Consider the following 13,623-nt stretch of genomic DNA (forward strand, 5'->3'; position numbering starts at 1 on the left):
CTGGAGGGGTAACTCCTCATCACTGGCTTTATTTTCCCTATTTCCCTAGCAATTTTGGGATCATTGATTCCTCCCTGTGAACTCTAAGATTATATTTTTACGCATTCAATAATTTTTCAAAATACAGTTTCATTATTAAAAAGAGGGAAGGAGTCTTTGCAATGTCTGCTTCTTATACACCAAGGATTTCGAAGGATTTCGAATGCCAGCATTTGAAACAGAAGGCGGCTGCGGCTACATCTGGCCCGAGGCCCTGGTCCCCTGGGAGGCTCCCTAAACTTCCCGCACCCGGAAGGCAGGGGACGGGAGGATGGGGCCCCACACCCCAGGAGGCCCCAGTCCGGTGCCCCGTCCCCTCCTGCAAAGTCCCCTTCAGACCACCAAACACTGTGCCGGGAGCAGGATTGTGCCCCAGAACTAACTACACAACCGCTCTCCTGGCTGGGAGCCGGTGCCCTTGCTAGAAGCCCGTGGACAGGGCACTGGCTTGAATGGGGCCCAGCTGCCCCCCCCCCCCCCCCCCCGAGAGCCTGGATGGAGCCGTGTTCCCTCTCCCAGGCAGCAGAGCTCCAGAGTGCCCAAGGCCGGCAGCCCGCGTGGACGAGGAGGAAGGCATCCACCACACAGATAAAATAGGGGGTACGCTGGGCTCTCGTCGCAGGCCACACACTGCGCTGTGCCAGTCCCCAAACTCCCGCATTTCACAGAGAAGCCTCTCGGAGCTGAACTCTCATCCACAGCCACCGGCTCAGGGGCACGTGGGCTCCACGCTGCTCCGCAGCCTGCCAGGCCTCCAGGCAGGATCGAAGCCACCAGGCCCGGCGCCACCTCTCCCCCAGACGCTCACCGACAATCGGGACAGGGATGAACAGATGCATTCGAGGCCGCCCTAAATCTAACCAAAACTGGCTGGGCCTGAACTGCCTCCTGAGAAGCAAAGGAGATGCATTTGCACTGATGCCAGGAACCAGCTTCATTCAAGAGAATGAAACAAAATGATGAGAGTCATTCTTTCAACCTATTTCCCCATCAGACCCAGTATGGGTCCACCCCACCACTTGTTTGAAAGATGCCCAACCTTAACCGTAACCAATAACCCTAACTCTCACCCTTAACCCTAACCCTGACCCTACCTAACCTTTACCCTAAACTCTAACCCTGACCCTGACCCCAACCCTGACCCTACCCCCTAACCCTGACCCTGACCCTAACCCTTCCGATGCGCAGCCCGGGGAAGTCTTCCTTATTTCTACTCCCACTTGTCGAAGCTCAGAGTCCTCGCGAGAGAACACGAACAACATGAAACGAACAAAGGCTTCTGGCTGCTTCTCTTTTCTGGACTTTTTAAAAGTTTGGTGTCCAAGGGACTCAACACACCCAGACCCTAACGACGATACTTTGTGCAGAATTCTGGGATCAAAATACAATTTCAAAAATAATTTATTTTCTGACATCCCCCAAGAAAAAAATTACTGGTTTCTTCCCTCTAAAAGGATTTAGATGGAATAACATCTGTGTTGAGAATATTGTGAATATGTTAAACTGACAGGCAGTCTCTAAGGCACTCCGCTCATTAATGTTCTGTGCATAAAATTAAAACTTGAAATATATTTTTAAATCCATTTTGAATCATTTAAGCAATTCTCCCGCAAAGAAACTATTGTGCTGAAATAATATATTTGGAGCGAGGAATATGAAAGCTATTAAAATGTCTTAGACCCCCTGCCTTTCACGGGAAGAAGGGGGGGAAATGTTCTCTCTCTTTGATTTGAAATATGCTCTGTATAAAATATACCCACCAAAAAAAAAAAAAAAAGTAGTTTGAAATTACAGTGAGAGTTTGATTTAAACCCAAAGGAGCCAAAGAACTCAAAGTTTTGTCTTTTTACTTCTGCCCTAATCTGCATGGCCTCGCCAGCAGCATTCAGGGGGTACCCAGGAGGGCCCAGTGGGGTGCAGCACGCACCCTTGAGAACATGGCACCCCAAAGGAGGGAGGAAGACAGAAGGGGAAAGACAGTCTTGTCCTGTTCCTGCCTCGTCTTGAGTTCTGCAAACACCTCCACGTACGTTCAGCAAACACCTCCACGTACGTGCAGCACACTGATCCACCTGTTGGTCCCTGCAGCCAGTTGGCACGAGTGTGGTGAGAACGGCAGGCTGACATGCTTTCAACATTGCCTCATCCGTGCATTCAGCAGCTATTTACTAGTGCCAACCAAGAGCCATCACTGCCCTGGACTCCGCACATCCAGTGTTGTGCAAAATTTACCTGTGAAAAAACACTGTGAAAACATACTCTGAGGGAAAGAACATTTCTACAATTGTTACCAAACTGTGGGGAGACCATCTGGGCTAGTCTGGAAAGCCTTCCTGGAGGAAGTGACAACAGGGTTACTTTCTAAGGGAAGAGGGAGAAAAGCAACATGCATTCCAGGCATAGAGAAGGCAAGTGCAAAGGCCCAGAGGCAGGAATTTGCCTGAAGTATCTCCTAGACGGAAACCAGCCAGTGCGGCAGGAGCTCAGACTGTGAAAGGTTGGAGGTGAGGTCAAGGTGAACGGGTCAGCCCAGGCGGGGCCCGTGCCCACCATGAGCAACCTCCACCTGACCCTAAGAGCAAACACTTTCATTGCCTTTAACACGAGCCAGGCAGAGGGCAAATGCCTTTCATATATGGCAGTAAGTCATTTCTTCCTCATGACAACTGTCAAGGTGGGGATCCCTGTGACCCCCCAAGATGAAGGAATCTTCTCAACTGAGCATGGCTGGTAAATAAGGAAGGATTCACACCGAGGAGCCTCGCTCAGCAGCCCAGCGCTCATCCCACGTCACTGCTCTGGGGGCTTAATGCAGGGAGGGCACATGATCCAGCTTGTGGCTGCCCAGCCCACTCTGGCTGCTGGTGGGAAGCAGCGAGAGGGGCCGGGCGGGGGCTCACCAGGTGAGACGAGAGGCGGTGAGAGGGGCGGGCGGGGGCTCACCAGGTGAGATGGGAGGCAGATGAATGAGGTCAGGAGCCATGGACATGCTATTTCCCACCCCAGTGCTATGTCACCGGTTCTCTCTGCCGTCAGGACATCCTCCTGGTCCCCACTACCCCCCCCAGGGCTCATATTCTGTGATCCGGCCACAGCAGGATGTCCCCTTGACCCCTTGACCATGTGGTGTTGGGACAGGCTGAGTCCCCGGTGAGACACCGCACTCCCTCTTTCACGGCCCACCGGTGACTAGACACGTCCAGCGATCCCACAGGCCGGGAGCTCCTGGGGGCTTGGGCTTCCTCCCACTGTACCCCACTTTCCACCCTGGGCCTCCCAGCAACTGGGACCTATAGAAAGGCCCCTGATGGCAGGGACCACAAAGCCTTGCTCACCTACCCATGCACACATAGGATGCTCACAAACTTCTGTTAAATGAATGAATTTCAGCGTGAACTGAACTAAAATAGACAGTGCACGGTGTCATGAGCCTTCAGCTTCCAGAACTGACCATGGTAAGAATTTCTGATGTTTTTCCAGTTAAAGGTCAAAGTTCTGGGAGACTGGCAAGTGGTCAGAGCCACTCAAGAACACCTGAGCCCTCCTGCAGCCACGTGGGTGTCCCCCCTCATCCTGGACGAATTCAGGTAAGATGGTGAATTGTCTCACAAAACCGTGTCACCAACGGCAACGTCACTGGTGCTATCAGAGTGGGGGTCATGCTCTGCCGTGGGTCGGTGGCACACATGACTTGATTCCCCCGTGATTCTATGCAGACCACACGTGGAAGTACATACCCCTTGCCTGGCTCCATGGAACGGTTCCCACTGTGGCTCCTGTGTGGTTTGGGGGTGATTGTTATTAGAGACCAGAGTTCAGGAGCAACAGAACCCAGGCATCCTTCACGCCCATGCCCTTCACTGTTTTGGAACCACAGACAGAAGAGGGGAGCCACTGAGAGACAGGAAGTGACCGCAAGCCCAGAGACCTCAAGGACAAACGGCACCCTACGATCCCAAAGACCTTGATGTCGATCCTAAAGAGCGAGGAACCTGCGGATGGGAAGACACATTTTTGTTACAAGATCCAGCAAAAGGCTGCAAGTGGGTTGGAGCCCCTCACGCCGGGTAGGGAGGGAGCCTCACAATTTAAGAACATGGCTTGAGCTGCCCCGACACACCCAAACATGTCCCTGAACTCGGGCCCTGACGGCCCCCCACACAACAAACTTACCATCAAAATGTTTTCTTCGTTGGACCAAAAAAAAAAAAGTTGTTTTCCTGTAAAACCCATCCCGATTATCGTCAGCGTGATAAGCCGATTGTCCCAGGAGATAAAAAGCAAAATTGCTCTGGCTCATCCTTTTTCCCTGAACGAGAAGCAGTGAACACATAGCAGTGTGACAAGATCTTAAGTAAGAGATAAAGTGGAAATGACAGCTGAGTTATAGGCACACAAAGGCCGGATCATCACAAATCTATGAATCAGGAACACGGACGTCGGGCAGAGCCAGACAGTTATTCTGGTTTGATTTTGTCCACATGTCATTGCCTCGCGCCCCCTTGTTGGCAGGCTCAGTGCGTGGCACCCAGCTCATACCTGAGCGTGATGCTCAGGGCCACCCGTAACATCCATTCCTCCCCGTGCCCACTGGGCCCCCCACCCTGTTGGTGGAGGTTTGCCAGCGTTGGCCCCCCTCCCCCACACCTTGACCATCTCTCCTGGAACCAACATGCCTCCCTGTCCATCCAGGTGTTGGAGTGGACACACGGCCCCAGCCCATCAATCAGCTCCTCCTGTTGCCGACCATGGTGATCCTGTGACAGATGGCACATGACCCATGACAGCCCCGTGGAGTCAGAGAGAATCCAGAGATTGTGGGGGAACAATGGGGAAAGAAGGATCCGGCACCCAACCTGGAAGCTGGAGCAGCTTCGGCCAGAGAGAACCTGCCTGAGAGGAGCGCGCTGGGAGGTGCACAAAGCCAAGGAGTAGAGGGCAGCAGTCCCGAGGGTGTCACTGGAACTCCTGGATACAGCCTTACCTGAAGCCTCAGAAGTTTCCGCATATGGGAGCTACACATCTCCCTTTTGTTATTGATGCTGATTTGAGTGGCATGTCTAACTTTTTCAGGTTTGAGTCCTGGCTAACACATCCTCCTAATTCCTCCCATATCCCACCATATCTCCTTCTCCCCACCCCAAATGCCACTCCTCTGGGCCCAGGCCCCGTCACCACTTGTCCAGGTATCATTAACAGCCCCCCGGCTGGTCCCCTGCTTCCAGTCCACCTCCCAACCCATTCTCCAGGCCAGAGCAACCTAAACAAAGCGGGACAAAGTGGCCCTGGTGTCCCCTCCCCCAGATCAAAACCTTTGAAAGGCTCCCCAGCAAGGGCAACCTGTGAGCTGGCTGCAGGGTATTTGGGGGTCTTCTGGTTGTCACAGGACGCAGGGGTCTCCAGCAGTGGGCTTCCCTTTCTCCTGGGAAGCTCCAAGCTCCCTCCCACCCAGGAGGACCAGCACCTCCCCGGTGAGTCTGGGAGACCCTGTAGCTTGGAGCCCAGGACCTCACCTCCCCAGTGCCCAGCCTCAGGGACTGGGGTGCTTCCCGAACGCAGCCTCGACTCTCTCTTGCTTTTCCCTGGAAAGAAAAGGACAGGGTGGCTGCCAGCAGACAGTGGTCCCCTGGGCGATGTCCTGATAGGGTCCGTCCACCACCCCCTCAGGCCTGCCCGATGCCCCGGTGGGCTGTTGGGAGCTGGGAGCCACTGCGATCCCCACTAAGTGGCTCTCAAGGGCCCAGCCCCGACGTGGCTCCTCGGGCATCGCAGCGCCGCCGAATCTCTGAGGTCACACATATCCCCAGCTTAGTCTTCTGCATTCTGTAGAGCCCCCAAGATTTCACTTAAAATCCATTCGGTATGAAGTCATCTGAAAGTGAACAATAGGAGCCTCAGAGGCGTCTCCCCAGACTCTAACGCGAGGACGCAGAAGGAGCTGAAGCCACAAAATCAATTTGCCTCTTAGATCGAATATGCGGAGTCCCAGCAGGTCCTGTCTCCACATCCATGACAAGGAGAGGCCTCTGCATGACACAGCGATGGGGACCATGTTTCTTAGCTCCCGGCGGGGCCGTGTTGTGTCCTGGGTGAGGCGTCCAGCTGCAGGATGGCTGGGACAGCCTTCACCCCACCCAACAAGTGTCTGCGGAGCGCCTACTGCGTGCACAGCACTGACCACTGGCTGGGGCTGGGGTGTGGAGTGAGACTTAGACCCAAGGCCACCCACACCAGGAGCCCTGCACACAGTAGGTCCTCTGCAGATACCCCACAGATACCCACTCAAACCTGGGGGCACACGGTGGGGAGAGGGAAGAGCAATGGTAGTCTCTGCTTCCCTTGTAGTCATTTGTGGTCACGTGGGATTGCCCAGACTGTTCTTTAAAGAACAGCCACGAAGCAGCTCCGGGTGTTAACTGGAGTCCCGGGGAGACGTGAGGGTGTCCCCAGGCTCCAACATGAGCATTCTGGTCCCTGAGCAACCTTCAGCCCCCCTGTGCCGCTTCCTCATCCCTCTAGAAGTGACTTTGTCTCCCAGCCACAGTGGGGGTCGGGGGTGTGCTGAACCACAGGGTGTCCCTAGGGCCTAACACAGGGTGTCCCTAGGGCCTAACTCAGCAGGTGCTTGTGGCACAGACCCAGCCCTAGAGGCAGCTGAGGCCACCAGGCAGTCGGGGAGGTGGAATTAAGCATATTTAAGACCGAGAATGTTTGACTGGAGGGATCTTAGGCTACTCAGCCACACGACTTTCCCCAGGGCGGGAGGCTTAGGTGAGGTTCCAGAGTGAAACGGTCTGAAATCTTATGTTGTGAGTGGTAGAAACCCATCACAGCCAAAATTGAAGTAGGTTTTAATTGGTTCAAATAACTGGGAACCCCGGGGCCAGAGCTGGCCTCAGGAAGCTGCAGACATTCAAATCATCACCAGATTCTCTCTCTCTCTCTCTCTCTCTCTCCACCCCCCCTTCCTACCCTTCCCTCCCTCCCCTCTCCACTCTGTACACACTGGCTGGTTTCTCCTGTGGCATTTAGACTTCTTCCCTACAGCCAGGAAAGCAGTGTTTAGGGGCAGGCAGAGAGGGGATTGGCCACAGACAGCGCTCAGCTTTCCCGATCCCAGCCTACGGACCAAAAGAGACTTTTATCATCCCAACCTGGTGTCTGTCCATAAACTCCCAGGGAAAGACTCCGATTGGCTCTGCATCAGTCACATGTCCTCCCGTCTGGCCGACCACGACAGCCAGGAGAATGCCCCCCACTATCGGCCAGGCCCAAGCCAGGCTGGAGGATGATGTAATTAGCTGCTACCCCAGAACCACTCCAAGCACGGAAGGGGATAGTCTGCAAAAGATTTCAGGACACAGCCTTCCTCTTCTCTCTCATGAGGTCTCAGCCCTGAACCAAACCTGAAAAGCAGCAAAGAGAACATCAGAGAGCATTGCCCGGGGGACTGTGGGGACCCGGGGACCCAAGGCTGCAGCCTGTGTGTTGGGCTGGACAGAGCTACCACACGCGCTGGGCACCGCCCACGGAACCTGAAATAAAGTCTAAATTCCCCTGCAAGACCTGCTGGCGGGTGCAGTCCCCTTGGGTGTCCTCTGCTGCTTCTGGGGATGGCCTCCTGCATTGCTCACATGCCACTGTCCCCGGTGATCCTGCGCAGACAACTCCCTCCCCCACATCAGCCCCTATGAGGCTGACACGCATGCATTTTTGTGGAAAGTCTCCTGGTTTATTTGTTTACTGAACTGGAAGCTCCCTGAGGCCGGGGCCGGTCCTGCCTGGCCCCTGGTGGCCCCAGTGCCTGGCACGGAGCCCAGCACATAGAAGACATTCAGTGTGTTGGGTGAGTGAACGAGTGAGCGGATGGATGGCCCTTGGAAGTGGTCGCCTGCCTCGGGCCTCGGCCGGTGGAGATCGGAGAAGCCTGCCCAGCACGCCGGGGAAGGAAATAGTTGACCAAGAGAAGCTTACAGAAAAGCACGTAAAAACCATCTCCCGCCTCCCCTTCCCACCCAGTGGTCCAGTTTTCCTTCTAAACCTCCCGTGTGGCCCTCTGTTGGCAGAAGCCAGGGTGGCCGGCGCAGCCTGGACAGCAAAGCCCTCCGAATTGCCAGGCCGGCGGAATGAAATCTGTCCCTCTGGAAGAGCAGGTCACAGGCCATGACCCCACTTGGGTTCAATTGGCTCTCTGGGACTCAGAGGCACCCCTACACCCTGCAGGGGCGACACCTGCGTCCTCAGAGCACAGGCACTTGTAAGCAGACTCGTCCAAGCGCACGGACACTTCCCTGCAAGGCCCAGTGTTAGGGCCGCGCACACCCTGTGCTCTCCACTCCGGCAGCTGCCCTGGGGAGGGGGGGCTTGGGGGCCACGTCCCACCTGAGATTGCAAAAGAAACCAAAGCCGGTCCTTTTCCCTGGCATCGAATGGACCTTTTACACAGGGGCTGGGCTTTCCTCACATCCTGAGAGCTGGCACAGGAGGGGCTGGGAAGGAAGGAGCAGGAGAGAGGGAAAGGGAGACAAAACGCACCCTGGGCCAGGGGATGGGCAGAGAACTAGCACATCGGGGAGGTGGGGTGTGGAGGGAGGGATGCAGCTCTGTTCTTTCTCAGGAAGCCCCACGGAGTGATGTAAATAAATTGTTATGTTAGACGTGTGCAGTAAGAGGATTTCTAAAGTAGAAGAGTCCTTTGGCTGTGACTGGAGCTGGAGCTAGCGTTGGGGGGGGAGGGGTGGACGTGAAGACTAGAACTTTTGAGTTCCTTAAACTCTTGTGAAGCCATCAAATACCTTCCCTGCAAATTGGCACTTGCAGCTCAAGCACTGGCGTCTTTGTTGTGCAGTGGGGGTAATAATCACCCGTGCTGCGAAAAAGGCACGCCGGCTGGCGGGGACGTTGGCTGCACAAAGTATTCTTTGGTTAAAAAAAAAAAAAATCATGCAATAAAAAAGAAAACTGTTTAAGCTTAGAAACTAAAAAGAAGCAGTTGGCTCCAGTTGTTGAAATGTTTTATAAAGCAACAGCAAGATGGAAAAAAAATAAAAAATAAAAAAATAAACTGTCCCAGAATGCTGAGAGAGGGCCAAAAATATTAATATGCAGGAACACGGCAAACCTTCCGCAAGCTGTAAATATTTCCTTCGTCCCCCATGTATAATCAGCAAGGATGGCAGTCCCTGCTCTTCCCATTTGAAGTCTATGCTGAATAACACTTTTTCTGAAAGAATAAAATTCAATTAGCAGGTAGAGAAAAGGTGTCGGTCAGAGGTCCCTAAATGTCTTGTTTCAAATATCATAGGGAAGAGGCTTCCACCCCCAGAACTGAAGGAGGAGGAGGATATCTACGGGACAAATTAAAACCCGACAACCAGGGGCTCCTGGGGGGCTCAGCGGTTGAGCATCTGCCTTCGGCTCAGGTCGTGATCCCCGGGGTCATGGGATCAAGTCCCACATCAGGGTCCCCGCAGGGAGCCTGCTTCTCCCTCTGCCTGTGTCTCTGTCTCTGTGTCTCTCATGAATAAATAAATAAAATCTTTAAAAATAAAATAACACCCGACCACCAGAAATCAAAAATAAATAGGATTTCCTATATGCAAATGTACTCCTTTGCGGAGTATGGTACACCGACCAGTGAAGAAATTTGCTGAGGGTGGGATGGTCAGATAGGATACGGGATGCCCAGCGAGGTTTAATTTCAGGTAAACAACTCCTAATTTCTTGGTATAAGTATACTTTGGTGTTATAAGTATGCTCCATGCTCCGTGAAATTCAAACCTCACTGGACGCCCTGTATTTGCTGAATCTGGCAGCCCTTCTGGTGGAGACTTGTGGTGGCTGTGCTGATTGACGACTGATCGCCCACGCCCTGACAGGACAGGGAGCCCGGGCTCGGTCTGAAGCGAGTCCCGAGCCTGTCGCTCAGGAAGGCTTCTTCAGGGACAGCCGGGCAGGTGGCAGCTCGGGGCCTCCGCACCATCTGGGCCCTGCGTCAGCTTCAGCCGCCTGACAGCACTTTCAGCCCGATGCACCGCGGGGCCCCATACTCCCTCGTAAGACCCGCCGACGGGGAACCGGCCTGGTCGGGCATCACCTCGGAAAAGCCAGAGCCGGGTTTCTTCCCCACAATCACTTGCGGGTTAGACTGGACACCCACAGCCCAGCTCAGCCACTTGAAAATCATCCAGAGACACAAGGGCATCCTGACTGGTCCAAAGAGAGAGGAGGACCAGGCTATGTGGATGCCAATCCTCCTGCAGGCCCTGTCCCTAGGGAGGAAGAGCTGTCCCCACCCCCAACCCAGAGTTCCTAGGAGGCTTTGAAGTTTGCTTCAAAATCCTTTTTTCGGGATCCCTGGGTGGCGCAGCAGTTTGGCGCCTGCCTTTGGCCCAGGGCGCGATCCTGGAGACCTGGGATCGAATCCCACATCGGGCTCCTGGTGCATGGAGCCTGCTTCTCCCTCTGCCTATGTCTCTGCCTCTCTCTATTTCTCTCTCTGTGACTATCATAAATAAATAAAAATTAAAAAAAAAATCTTTTTTTCCCGGGACACCTGGGTGGTTCAGTGGTTGAGCATCTGCCTTTGGTTCAAGGTGTGATCCCAGGGTCCTGGGATCAAGTCCCGCATCAGGAGCCTGCTTCTCCCTCTGCCTGTGTCTCTGCCTCTCTCTGTGTGTCTCTCATGAATAAATAAACTGAAATCCTAAAATAAAAATCCTTTTTCTCCCACTGATTGTTTGAGCCTGTTTTCCCCTCCACAAAATGGCCACAAAGGAATCCCTCCTCCAAGAAATTGGAGAATGTGGCAAATGCTGGCACCAGGATGGTTACCAGGCCACAGGACGGCCCAAGGAGCCGCCCCAGCTGAGTGCTCTCTTGCCTCTCAGGAAAGAAGGGATCCTGCCCTCCAGGCCAGCCCAGCAGCCATCCTCAGCTGCTTCTTCAAAACTGACATCCTCAAGAAGTAACCCCTAGTTCCACTCAAAGCCCTGTTTCCATCTCCCTGCACTGCCCCCCAAACCCACCGTGTCTCGGGCTGAGACAACCGGCGTGCTATCCCTCAGGTGACACTCTCCATTACTCGTGATGCCAACAGCTCCGGCACCACCTGGAGCCCTTTACATTTGCTCCCCCTCCTACGATCCCTAAATATTCATATGACAGACGAGGACACAGGCCCAGAGAGGTTAGCCAACTTGACCAAGGTCACCGAGATGGGACTCACAGCAGAGCCAGGGCTGGAGGCCACATCCAGTCCCAAAGCCCATGCTTCCAACCTCAAGACTCTCCCCACCTCTCACCCTGGCCCCCTCCCCACATGCCTCCTGCAGATATCTCTGAGCAGATGGGGCTGGAGGGGCAAACTCTAGCTCACCCTTCAAGGCCCAAGTCACTCCTCACCTCCCCTGCACCTCCCTGCCTCATCAGGGACACGCTCTGAATCGCATCATCCTACTGTTACGTCATCCAGCATGACAAAACGAGGCACGCTCATCTGGTGACATTCACGTCTGTGCCCCTACTCGACTGACTCCCTGAAGGTGCTGCACTTGCTTTCTTACTTCTGTGCCTGCCACACTTCCAGGGAGGAAGTGGCACCGGCCTCCTCCAGACGGCCCAGGCTGGTTCCAGCTCACGACCTGAGCCTCCCTCCTCCGTGAAACGTTGCAGGGTCCCTCCCTCATCAGATCTGTGATCAAATGACCCTCAGAGAGGTCTTTCCAGACCACCCAGTCACATTAATCTCTTCCGTATCTTGAGCCTCCTTCATGGTGTCACCTTCTTTGCACACGCATCCACTCCCTCACCTGAGCACGCCTGTGCCTCTACTCACTTGCTTCCCTGTCTGTCCTGCCTGTAGACATGCCGGCCCCTCCCCCAGGGCAGAGGCAGCAACTTAGCCTGTCTTGTTCCTTCCTGGATCTGAAGGCACATCAGATGTGCTCAGCAAACATTTGTAGAATGAACGAACCCTCAGTGCCCAGCATATATAGACAGGAAATGAATTTATTCTTAATTAACAAAATCATCTCAGAAGCTTCTCAAGGGGGAAGCAGATTTTGCCCTCCTGCATGAGGGATCCTCCTCTCCACGGCCATCCACTATTCACACCTCTTTCCAGATAACCCACCCTCTGTTGTAAGAACAGCAACCGCACAGATAAGGCCAGAAAGCAAGCCCTGGGCCCACCTGGACACCTGTCCACCATGTGCCGATCTGGCCAGCCCACCTGCTTGCTCGGCCATAGGTAGAGTGTGTTCCGCACTCATAAATTAACCTTTCACCTTCATTCCAGCCCCGTCTGCTCCTTCGCTATTATGGTTGAGTGGGCAAAAAGGATCACCCCCATTTGGGGCCTCTACCCATCACTTCCAACAGCCAAGAAAAGCATTGCATGCCTTGGGTACGGGGAGCATTGTTATAAGAAAATACATCCTCTGGACAGCCCCATAAATGCACAAATCTGTTGACGAGGGAGGAAGGAGGTCAGGTAAAGGGAGGTAGGAGACATACCTGGGAAAATCACGGATACCCAACTGGAAGATAAAACACCCATGCCCTCTCTGAATGGCCTTGGTTAATTATCTGGGAGGCGACCTGTAGGAAGCATGCTGCCTCCACTTGCTTGGTCCCAGGAGGCCCTGCACACGGGTGGATCTCATGGTTCCCCAGGCAGAGAAAGGTCCCCATGCCCCAGAGCTGTCAGTCCACTCACTGCTGTCTCTTAGACCCATCTTCCAGTTCCAGACCTATGACAACATGCAGTGGTGGAAGCTTTGGCGGGGGTGGTGTCAATTAGTCAATCAACAAACAGATTGAGCGCCCCAATTGTGAGGGGTTGGTGGTGATGGGCATGAAGGAGAGTGTGGGGTCTGCGGGTCAGCCCATGGCTGAGCAAGCTGGTGGGCTGGCCAGATCGGCACACGGTGGACAGGTGCGAGTTTCATCGGGGGATTGTTACGAAGAGTGAATGCCGACAGAAATGCCTGCGTAAGTTCTCCCAAGGGCACATGCAGAACTCGGGGCAGCTCTGCGGTGGCCAAACACTCAGGCCGGAAGCCGGGGCAGCAGGATGAAACAGTCTCCGGGAGTGGCAACGAGCAGTGATCTGCCTCCCGGATTTCATAGCCCAGGTGGTGGCTACAGGGGTGTGTCCTCTGGGACAGAATTCACTAAGCTTGGTATACTCGGGATCCGGACACTCGCTGGGGTGCACACTTGCCTCACATGTAGGCCTAAACCTTAAAGGGACGTGGATGTCAGGTGTTGAGGTTTCCGCAGGGTTTCCGGCACTGGAGGCAGGCTGCTGTCACGAGGGCCAAGCAGGTGGGAGGGAGGTGGGCGAGGGGCTCCGCGGGCAGTGGGGGGCAGGTGGGAGGGGGGTGGGTGAGGGACTCAGGGCGGGACAAGGAGCAGGTGGGAGGGCAGTGGGCGAGGGGCTCGGCGGGCAGCGGGGGGCAGGCGGGGGGTGGGCGAGGGATGAGGTGTAGGCACAGGGGGCAGGTGGGAGGCGGTGGGCGAGGGGCGGCGGCAGCGCGGGCAGCGGGAGCGCCAGGTGCAGCGCAGCCTCCGGCTCCGAGT

At 54.7% G+C, this 13,623-nt stretch overlaps 1 long non-coding RNA gene across 3 annotated transcripts; it reads right to left on the bottom strand.

The window, feature by feature from the left end:
* Positions 1-1,434: 1,434 nt before the first annotated feature.
* Positions 1,435-13,581, bottom strand: LOC112674174 (uncharacterized). 3 transcript variants are annotated; one of them, XR_003145287.3, is made up of 7 exons: positions 12,556-12,790; positions 9,161-9,262; positions 7,194-7,445; positions 4,687-5,911; positions 4,213-4,348; positions 3,777-4,031; positions 1,435-2,271 (listed from the first exon to the last, which is right to left on the bottom strand). It is a non-coding gene; the product is annotated as an uncharacterized LOC112674174 (long non-coding RNA). The 3 variants fall into 3 exon arrangements; XR_003145286.3 differs by having other exon boundaries at positions 4,213-4,388; XR_003145288.3 differs by lacking the exons at positions 9,161-9,262; positions 12,556-12,790 and adding an exon at positions 13,284-13,581 and having other exon boundaries at positions 4,213-4,388; positions 7,194-7,380.
* Positions 13,582-13,623: the final 42 nt, after the last annotated feature.

The sequence above is a fragment of the Canis lupus genome, chromosome 24 (genome assembly GCF_003254725.2).
Source record: "Canis lupus dingo isolate Sandy chromosome 24, ASM325472v2, whole genome shotgun sequence".
In the NCBI taxonomy this organism is placed as follows: domain Eukaryota; kingdom Metazoa; phylum Chordata; class Mammalia; order Carnivora; family Canidae; genus Canis; species Canis lupus.